Genomic DNA, 9,489 nt, shown 5'->3' with positions numbered 1-9,489 from the left:
AGCCGTGTCCCTTATCACCACAGCTTTCCATTGGTTCGGCTATTCTAATGGAAAATCGTGTGTAATTATTATGGAATTATTAAATGCCATTGTCTCTAATCAGTGTTCTCTGGACGGTTACATGCTGATGACCATTACATCAGACCGCCTGAAGTGAGTATAGTATCTGACTTGCTTAGTAATATGTCATTGTTTTATAGTTGCTGGGTTAAAGGACCTCATATGTTCTTTGGTTAAAGGAACTCTTATGTCTTTTGGTTAAAGGAACTCCCATGTCTTTTGGTTAAAGGAACTCCCATGTATTTTGGTTTAAGGAACTCCCATGTATTTTGGTTAAAGGAACTCCCATGTAATATAATAATAATAATATATGCCATTTAGCAGACGCTTTTATCCAAAGCGACTTACAGTCATGTGTGCATACATTCTACATATGGGTGGTCCCGGGGATCGAACCCACTACCCTGGCGTTACAAGCGCCATGCTCTACCAACTGAGCTACAGAAGGATGTATTTTGGTTAAAGGAATTCCCATGTATTTTGGTTTAAGGAACTCCCATGTATTTTGGTTAAAGGAACTCCCATGTATTTTGGTTTAAGGAACTCTTATGTATTTTGGTTAAAGGAACTCCTATGTATTTTGGTTAAAGGAACTCCCATGTATTTTGGTTTAAGGAACTCTTATGTCTTTTGGTTAAAGGAACTCCCATGTATTTTGATTAAAGGAACTCCCATGTATTTTGGTAAAAGGGGCTCTTATGTATTTTGAATAAAGGAACTCCCATGTATTTTGATTAAAGGAACTCCCATGTATTTTGGTAAAAGGAGCTCTTATGTCTTTTGGTTAAAGGAACTCCCATGTATTTTGGTTTAAGGAACTTTTATGTCTTTTGGTTAAAGGAACTCCCATGTATTTTGATTAAAGGAACTCTTATGTCTTTTGGTTAAAGGAACTCCCATGTATTTTGATTAAAGGAACTCTTATGTCTTTTGGTTAAAGGAACTCCCATGTATTTTGGTTAAAGGAGCTCTTATGTCTTTTGGTTAAAGGAACTCCCATGTATTTTGGTTAAAGGAACTCCCATGTATTTTGGTTAAAGGAACTCCCATGTATTTTGGTTAAAGGAACTCCCGTGTATTTTGGTTAAAGGAACTCCCATGTATTTTGGTTTAAGGAGCTCTTATCTATTTTGGTTAAAGGAGCTCTTATCTATTTTGGTTAAAGGAACTCCCATGTCTTTTGGTTAAAGGAACTCCCATGTATTTTGGTTTAAGGAGCTCTTATCTATTTTGGTTAAAGGAACTCCCATGTCTTTTGGTTAAAGGAACTCCCATGTATTTTGGTTAAAGGAGCTCTTATCTATTTTGGTTAAAGGAACTCCCATGTATTTTGATTAAAGGAACTCCCATGTATTTTGGTTAAAGGAGCTCTTATGTCTTTTGGTTAAAGGAACTCCCATGTATTTTGGTTTAAGGAACTCCCATGTCTTGACAGTCCCCCAAAAACGGCCCAAGAATTACTTTAAAAATATGCTTTCATGATTATATTATTGATTTCTCACCATTTTATTTGTCAATAGACAGCCATTTAAACGTCCTCTGTCGAATAAACTTGTATTTGCCTCCCTCTGGTGGTCAGCTGCATCATTACATCAGTTTATATCACATCACTTCAACTTTACGTCATAGGGGCGGTCCTTAGAAAAACACTTAACCAGCTCTACTGCTTCATGGCACAGACTTGGCAAAGTAATCGCTGAATTTGTCTCAAGCAGGTGGGTCTTAATTATTACATAACTTTCATAGCTCTTCGATAAACAATGCGACCTACACACTTCCCTAAACCTAAAATAAGTGAAGAAGTAATTTTGTGTGGATATCAAACATTTGTTTTACGTTGCTAGCAGAAACATTGCATATGATCACCACTACATTAATCAAATATTACTTTCTTGCTAGACTGATGACTAAAACCATAGCGAAACAGTGCAAAACGTCTGTCAGCTCAACTGGTTTTAAGGAACTCCCATGTCTTTTGGTTAAAGGAACTCCCATGGTGTGGATTTTGAGCTGCAGAAGGCTGGGTCCTCCTTTTAGTGTAGCTGATACATCATCCATCAGGTTTGTGTAGAGCTCGGAGACAGACAATTGGCCGCCGCCAGTAATTCTGCTGGCTTGTCTGACATTTTTATCCTGCTTCTTATAAGAAAATAATAGTAGGCCGTTTGGCAGTTTTTTGGTCCTGGGAATCAAACCCACGACTCGGGGCGGCAGCGTAGCCTTGTGGTTAGAGCGTTGGACTAGTAGCCGAAAGGTTGCAAATTCAAATCCCCGAGCTGACAAGGTACAAATCTGTCGTTCTGCCCCTGAACAGGCAGTTAACCCACTGTTCCTAGGCCGTCATTGAAAATAAGAATTTGTTCTTAACTGACTTGCCTAGTTAAATAAAGGTTAAATAAAAAAATAAAAAAAAGCACCATGTGCTACCAACTAAGATACTGAGGAACAGGACATACTGTTGAAGTCGGAAGTTTACATAGACCTTAGCCAAATACATTTAAACTCAGTTTTTCACAATTCCTGACATTTAATCCAAGTAAAAATTCCCTGTTTTAGGTCAGTTAGGATCACCACTTTATTTTAAGAATGTGAAATGTCAGAATAATAGAATAGAATGATTTATTTCAGCTTTTATTTTTTTTGCAGAATCCTGCATGCAGAGTCTCAAATTGGTGTTTGTCCTGTTTTGTGAATTCTTGGTTGGTGAGCGGACCCCAGACCTCACTACCATAAAGAGTTCTATAACTGATTACAAGTATTTTTTATCCAGATCCTAATTGGTACGTCAAATTGTATCATCCTGTCTCCCCTTCCAGAGGGCCTGAGGATCTTGGACCGCAGCTGAGGACACATTGGCCTGACACCTGGATGAGATTGCCCAATCCCTCCTTGTCCCCCTCTACCTGCTACCAACCTGTTGCTGCCTCCACTGGTTCTTTCTCCCCTGCACTCACCAGAAACTTGGATTCCGTTTCTTCCCATGACATCTTTATAAAAAGACATCTGACCATAGGGTCAGAAGTGTTAATACTTCCTCTATAGTCATTATGGATATTGTCTTGAGCCTGCTGGCCATCGGCAGGAGGTCAGAGACCTGGCAGTGTGGTGCCAGGGCAACGACCTCTTCATCAACGTGATCAAAACAAAGGAGATGATCGTGGACTACAGGAAGAGGAGGGCCAAGTACGCCACAATGAACATCACCGGGGCTGTAGTGTAGCGGGTCCACATCACCAACAAACTAGCATGGTCCAAACACACCAAGAAAGTTGTGAAGAGGGTACGACACTTTTCCCCCCTCAGTATACTGAAAAGATTTGGCATGGGTCCTCAGATCCTCAAACATGTCAACAGCTGCACAATCGAGAGCAAGTGCTCAGCATCCGACCGCAAGGCGCTACACAGGGTAGTGCATATGGCCCAGTATACGGCCCAGTACATCACTGGGGCAGGAGCTTCAAATCATTTTTTAAATTTGATTTCCTACCATCCAGGACCTCTATACCAAACGGTGTCAGAGGAAAGCCCTAAAATGGTCAAATATTCCAGCCATCCTATTCATTTATCTCTGCTGCCGCACGGAAAGCGTTACCGGAGCATCAAGTCTTGCTGTAAAATGTATTGGTTGTTAAATCCAGAGAATTTACAGACCATGTAAAAAACTGTTGTTCACTAAATCCGTCTTAAGGGCCATTTAAGAATGGCTGGCTGGTATGTCCTCCCCCGTCTGAGCAGTCTGCTGTCCTCCCCCGTCTGAGCAGTCGGCTGTCCTCCCCCGTCTGAGCAGTCGGCTGTCCTCCCCCGTCTGAGCAGTCGGCTGTCCTCCCCCGTCTGAGCAGTCGGCTGTCCTCCCCCGTCTGAGCAGTCTGCTGTCCTCCCCCGTCTGAGCAGTCGGCTGTCCTCACCCGTCTGAGCAGTCTGCTGTCCTCCCCCGTCTGAGCAGTCGGCTGTCCTCACCCGTCTGAGCAGTCGGCTGTCCTCACCCGTCTGAGCAGTCGGCCTCCCCGTCCTCCCCTGTCCTCACCCGTCTGAGCAGTCGGCTGTCCTCACCCGTCTGAGCAGTCGGCTGTCCTCACCCGTCTGAGCAGTCGGCTGTCCTCACCCGTCTGAGCAGTCGGCTGTCCTCACCCGTCTGAGCAGTCGGCTGTCCTCACCCGTCTGAGCAGTCGGCTGTCCTCACCCGTCTGAGCAGTCGGCTGTCCTCACCCGTCTGAGCAGTCGGCTGTCCTCACCCGTCTGAGCAGTCGGCTGTGAATGTCCTCACCCGTTATATACTTACTGTACAACTGACTGGTGTGGTTCTGTCCTCTATAGTGCTTTCTGGTTAGAACATGATGTTCAGGCCCATCACGGTACTCTTGATAGTGACACACACACACACACACACACACACACACACACACACACACACACACACACACACACACACACACACACACACACACACACACACACACACACACACACACACACACACACACACAGCTGAGTTTGGTAACCTTAAAGATACTTGGAATCTTATTGCTGTGGTTGTATAAGACAATGATATTCACACATGTAAACAGTATTAGTTAAGGGTTATAACTATAAAATATACATACAGTACCAGTCAAAAGTTTGGACTCATCTATTCATTCAAGGGTTTTTCTTTATTTTTTAAATGTTTTCTACATTGTAGAATTATAGTGAGGAGAACAAAAGTATGAAATAACACTTATGGAATCATGTAGTAGCCAAAAAAAGTGTTTAAACAAATCAAAATATATTTTATATTTGAGATTTTTCAAAGTAGCCACCCGTTTGCCTTGATGACAGCTTTGCACACTCTTGGTATTCTCTCAACCAGTTTCATGAGGAATGCTTTTCCAACAGTCTTGAAGGAGTTCCCACATATGCTGAGCACTTGTTGGCTGCTTTTCCTTCACTCTGTGGTCCAACTCATCCCAAACCATCTCAATTGGGTTGAGGTCGGGTGATTGTGGAGGCCAGGTCATCTGATGCAGCACCATCACTCTCCTTCTTGGAGACTTTTGACTGGTACTGTATACGTACATGAATAAATGACAAATGGCATTTTACTTACACCATGTCTATAACGGGCTATAAATACAGCCTCGATATAAACTTAAACATTCACTTCTTGGAGAGAGAAAGAAACACTTATTACTTGGATTGACAAATGATCAATGTTTACGGCACCCTCTCACTCCAGCCTTGTGTGAGAATCTGCCAGGCTGAGACCTTATCAGATGTGGCCTGGTGCCACAAGGGTCGTAAATGACTCTGCTTGAGCAAGCTCCAAGAACTGTCTGGGAGGACTCTAGAGAGGAGAGGAGCAGAATGGCCTTTTTTTCTACACTAGGTCCAAAAGGCTCCTTAACAGCTTCTACCCCCAAGCCATAAGACTGCTGAACAGTCAATCTAATGGCTACTTGGGCTATTTGCATTGACCCCACCCCCACCTTTTTTACACTGCTGCTACTCACTGTCTATTTTATAGTCACTGTACTCCTACCTACATGTACTGTACATATTACCTCAATTACCTCTACTAACCTGTAGTAAACATTGACCCCAGTATATAGCCTCGTTATTGCTATTTTACATTTTCTTAACTCGTATTTTTCTTAAAACTTCATTGTTGTTTAAGGGCTTGTATATACACTACCGTTCAAAAGTTTGGGGTCACTTAGAAATGTCCTTGTTTTCGAAAGAAAAGCTTTTTTTCCCGTCCATTAAAATAACATCAACTTGATCAGAAATACAGTGTAGACATTATTAATGTTGTGACTGTCTACAATATCTACATAGGCGTACAGAGGCCCATTATCAGAAACCATCACACCTGTGTTCCAATGGCACGTTTTGTTAGCTAATCTAAGTTTATCATTTTAAAAGGCCAATTGATCATTAGAAAACTCCTTTGCAATTATGTTCTGATTAAAGAAGCAATAAAACGGGCCTTCTTTAGACTAGTTGAGTATCTGGAGCATCAGCAATTTGTTTGATTACAAGCTCAAAATTGCCAGAAACAAAGACCTTTCTTCTGAAACTTGTCAGTCTATTCTTGTTCTGAGAAATGAAGGCTGTTCCATGCTGTGTGCGGTTACATAAACTGCTGTAACTTTTCATCCGAATATACATTTTTTGCTTTTTGTCTGAATTGTTGCAAAGTGGAAAAATTAGCTGATTTGTGTGATTTCTCAAAGACAAAGACAAGTTGGAAGTGATGATGTCACAATGGGGATCTTTAGAATTGTTGATGAAATGAAAGCGGATTTAGGCCACAAAAAAAAGAAGATTAATAATGTAAAAAAAGTTTAACAGAGACCATTCCGGACGTTTTGAATATCGAGCAGCGTTTCTGGCGTGCAGAAGAAGAAGAAGTATGTCGAATATCTAAGCTGGGGCTCTTGCTTCGCAAACCCCACAATTAATCTCATTGGTACAAGACTGTTCAGTCTGTTGAATATTCCATCAATGAAAAGATGGATTTCTTGGCTGAATGAGGGTTTTATTAAACCTTCAAAAGGGACACACACACACACACAATAAAGGAAGTGTATCAAATAAAGTCATTGACAGGAAAAGTAATTTACTACATCAATTATAGTCACAACCGCTCCCCTTCATTTGTGTAACAGGGTGAATAGAATGGAGAAATGGTTTACAATAGGCAGAGTAGGGATCAACAGATGGCATGTGTATATAATGTTTCCCTGAATAATGCACTACTTTTGACCAGAGCTCTACATTAGTGTACTACGTACATGGAATAGGGCACCATTTGGGACACATTTTAAACTTTAATGAAGCCACCTGAAATCAATGGCTGCATACCTATTGTCCATCCCTCTCCTCGTCGATATCCAAGCATTAGATGGGTGTAAGCATTGGCTTGAATATTTTATACCATGGTTAAATCCCTGAGATGAGAAGAAATGTGTAAATCCATACATTGGGAGAAGAACAATGGATATAGAGCCAATGTTAATGGTCACCATTGGATATAGAGCTAATGTTAATGGTCACCATTGGATATAGAGCTAATGTTAATGGTCACCATTGGATATAGAGCCAATGTTAATGGTCACCATTGGATATAGAGCTAATGTTAATGGTCACATTGGATATAGAGCTAATGTTAATGGTCACCATTGGATATAGAGCTAATGTTAATGGTCACCATTGAGTCATTAGTTTTAAAAGAAGGGTATTCTCTCAAAGGGAAATAACAGACAAGTTGTTGCAGTAGTAGGTAGGATAACAGATCAAGAGCTGTGTACCTGTAAGTACATTTTCCAGCGAAATTATACAAACAGCGCCACACTCAGGCAGAAAACTGGATTTTCTATTCTCAGAAAGGCCCATATGTTCAAACAGAACACCATTTATTTCTCTGTGTTTCTAATATATTCCAAACACTGGTGCTAACTAGATGATCCCAATAATGTAGGTAGTCAATTGTAACTGTCTAGAATCATTGTTGTTTCTCTGTTTACTATTCAAAATATTGTACTTATTTAAGTCAACTACGAAATGAACTGGTCTCAAATATATTAGCATGACTTGGCTACACAGAACCACGGTGGACCCCATTGTACAATTAGAGTTTATTTTTCTCCTATCAAAACTGTCCCAGTGCAAAATGGCAAGCTCTGCCCAATGGGGCGTCGTTTATGGAGAACTCTGAAGTAAAACGGTCCTATCATCACATGGCTCTATTATCTCACCACGCCGAACCTGGCGCGTTATTATTCCTTATGTCATTTGTCAACTTACCGATAGACTGCCTACTATCTGTGATGATATTGTTCATAGTTATGCTGCCATATCGTAGCGAGAATTGCTGGGAAGAAAAAGACTTGTATTTGCAATGACAATGAGAAAATAATCGCCATTTTCACTGCTTGGATGTGTCTCGCTTGTGTTTGATATATGTAGCCCTGCACGAGCTGTTGGCGTGGGCGTTCCAGAAGGGCGTGTAGGAGCGGCTCATGTTTGATATGCTTGCCAAAATATACTGTTACAACAAAGTGTGTATAAACATGACGATCATGTCGTTTGTGTAGGCTACAACATGAAACAACATGAAATCGCACTTGAGGCATGGTACGCACAGGTCGAACATGAAGACTTTATTTAGCTTAGGCTGGAGCACGAAGCAGCAGCTCTGTAGGCAGCAGAAGCGTAAACAAATATCCTGCACATGCGCACAAATCACCATATCAATAGCATCGGCAAATCCGTTTCCAGAAAATCCGCAACCGGATAATAATTAATGATCTACTTAACATGGACAGATTTTGGGCAGAGTGAACACTTTGCCTCTCGCTCTCTGGTTTCGAGCAACAAAGCACAGCAGGGATCATTTGATTAAAGTCCGTTGTCAAAGCTTGTGTCCATTTAGAATCTCCCTGGATGACATAATCATTTAATAGCATGTAACCTTGTTTAATGAATACAAGGCAATACAATGAAGGTGTTATAAAGAGTGGAACAAGGAGTCCCCCCCCCCCCTTTAGTTGTTATTCACATTACTAATCCAATACTTGTGTAGACAATAGAACATTGCTTCAAACCATCATAGGAGAAGTTGTGTTTGACTGCATTTCTATTGAACAAAAAAACCCTAATATAAAACCCAACAACCAATATATCACAACGGTTACATGGATAATGAAAGGTAGTAGACAATCTAAATATGCAGAGAATACACTACTAGGCAATTATAAAATCGAATGGATGTTCGTTGCTGGTATAGACAAAAAGTTTTGCGTTTTGAATAGTTAATAGTCTAGTTATTCTATGTTGTTTTTTGTTGCACTAACACACCTGTTTCCAGGTGATCCTCAGTCTGGACCACCGTCAGTCTAATCAGTTGTGTTAGTGCAGGGCTGGACCAAAAGACAGAACACCTACAGTTGTGGGCTCCCGAGTGGCGCAGTAGTTTAAGGCACTACAGACACCCTGGTTCGAATCCAGGCTGTATCACAACCGGCTGTGATTGGGAGTCCAATAGTGCGACACTCAATTGACCCAGCGTCCTCCGGGTTTGGCCGGTGTTGGCTGTCATTGTAAATAACAATTTGTTCTTAACTGACTTGCCTAGTTAAATAAAGGTTACATTTGAAATGTTTTATTTTTCAAGTAGCAGAACTATTAGAGATGGACACCACTGCCCTACTCGTATAAAGTTAGGACCTTACTAACCCTTACAGTATATACCCAGAAACAAAAACACAAACTACCACATTAAGAGATATAAAATATAATGTACCAGATGTGTACCAGAATGTAACCCATTATGTTTTATAGCCTATGAACCCATCACTCAACCAAAGTACAGTCACTTGCTAAAGCACCCAATCGTTTGACTGTTCTCTTTGAACTGCAGGAGCATCACATCTCAAAGTGCAACAAATCACC

At 41.1% G+C, this 9,489-nt stretch overlaps 1 protein-coding gene and 1 long non-coding RNA gene across 2 annotated transcripts in view; one reads left to right on the top strand and one right to left on the bottom strand.

Moving 5' to 3' along the window:
* Positions 1-7: 7 nt before the first annotated feature.
* On the top strand, positions 8-4,042 carry LOC124046751. The gene is made up of 3 exons (XR_006841056.1): positions 8-1,775; positions 2,046-2,121; positions 2,877-4,042. It is a non-coding gene; the product is annotated as an uncharacterized LOC124046751 (long non-coding RNA).
* A 4,141-nt stretch (positions 4,043-8,183) lies between these two features.
* Positions 8,184-9,489, bottom strand: part of LOC124046749 (calpain-1 catalytic subunit-like) — a 30,678-nt gene continuing 29,372 nt past the window's right edge. Inside the window, exon 22 of the mRNA XM_046367475.1 lies at positions 8,184-9,489. This exon is cut by the window's right edge and continues 157 nt beyond it. The gene's annotated coding sequence lies outside the window, so the exon portion shown is untranslated.

The sequence above is a fragment of the Oncorhynchus gorbuscha genome, linkage group LG10 (assembly GCF_021184085.1).
Source record: "Oncorhynchus gorbuscha isolate QuinsamMale2020 ecotype Even-year linkage group LG10, OgorEven_v1.0, whole genome shotgun sequence".
NCBI classification, from domain to species: Eukaryota; Metazoa; Chordata; class Actinopteri; order Salmoniformes; family Salmonidae; genus Oncorhynchus; species Oncorhynchus gorbuscha.
The sequence above is the reverse complement of the archived record's forward strand: the minus strand, read 5'-3'. Positions and strand labels throughout refer to the sequence as shown.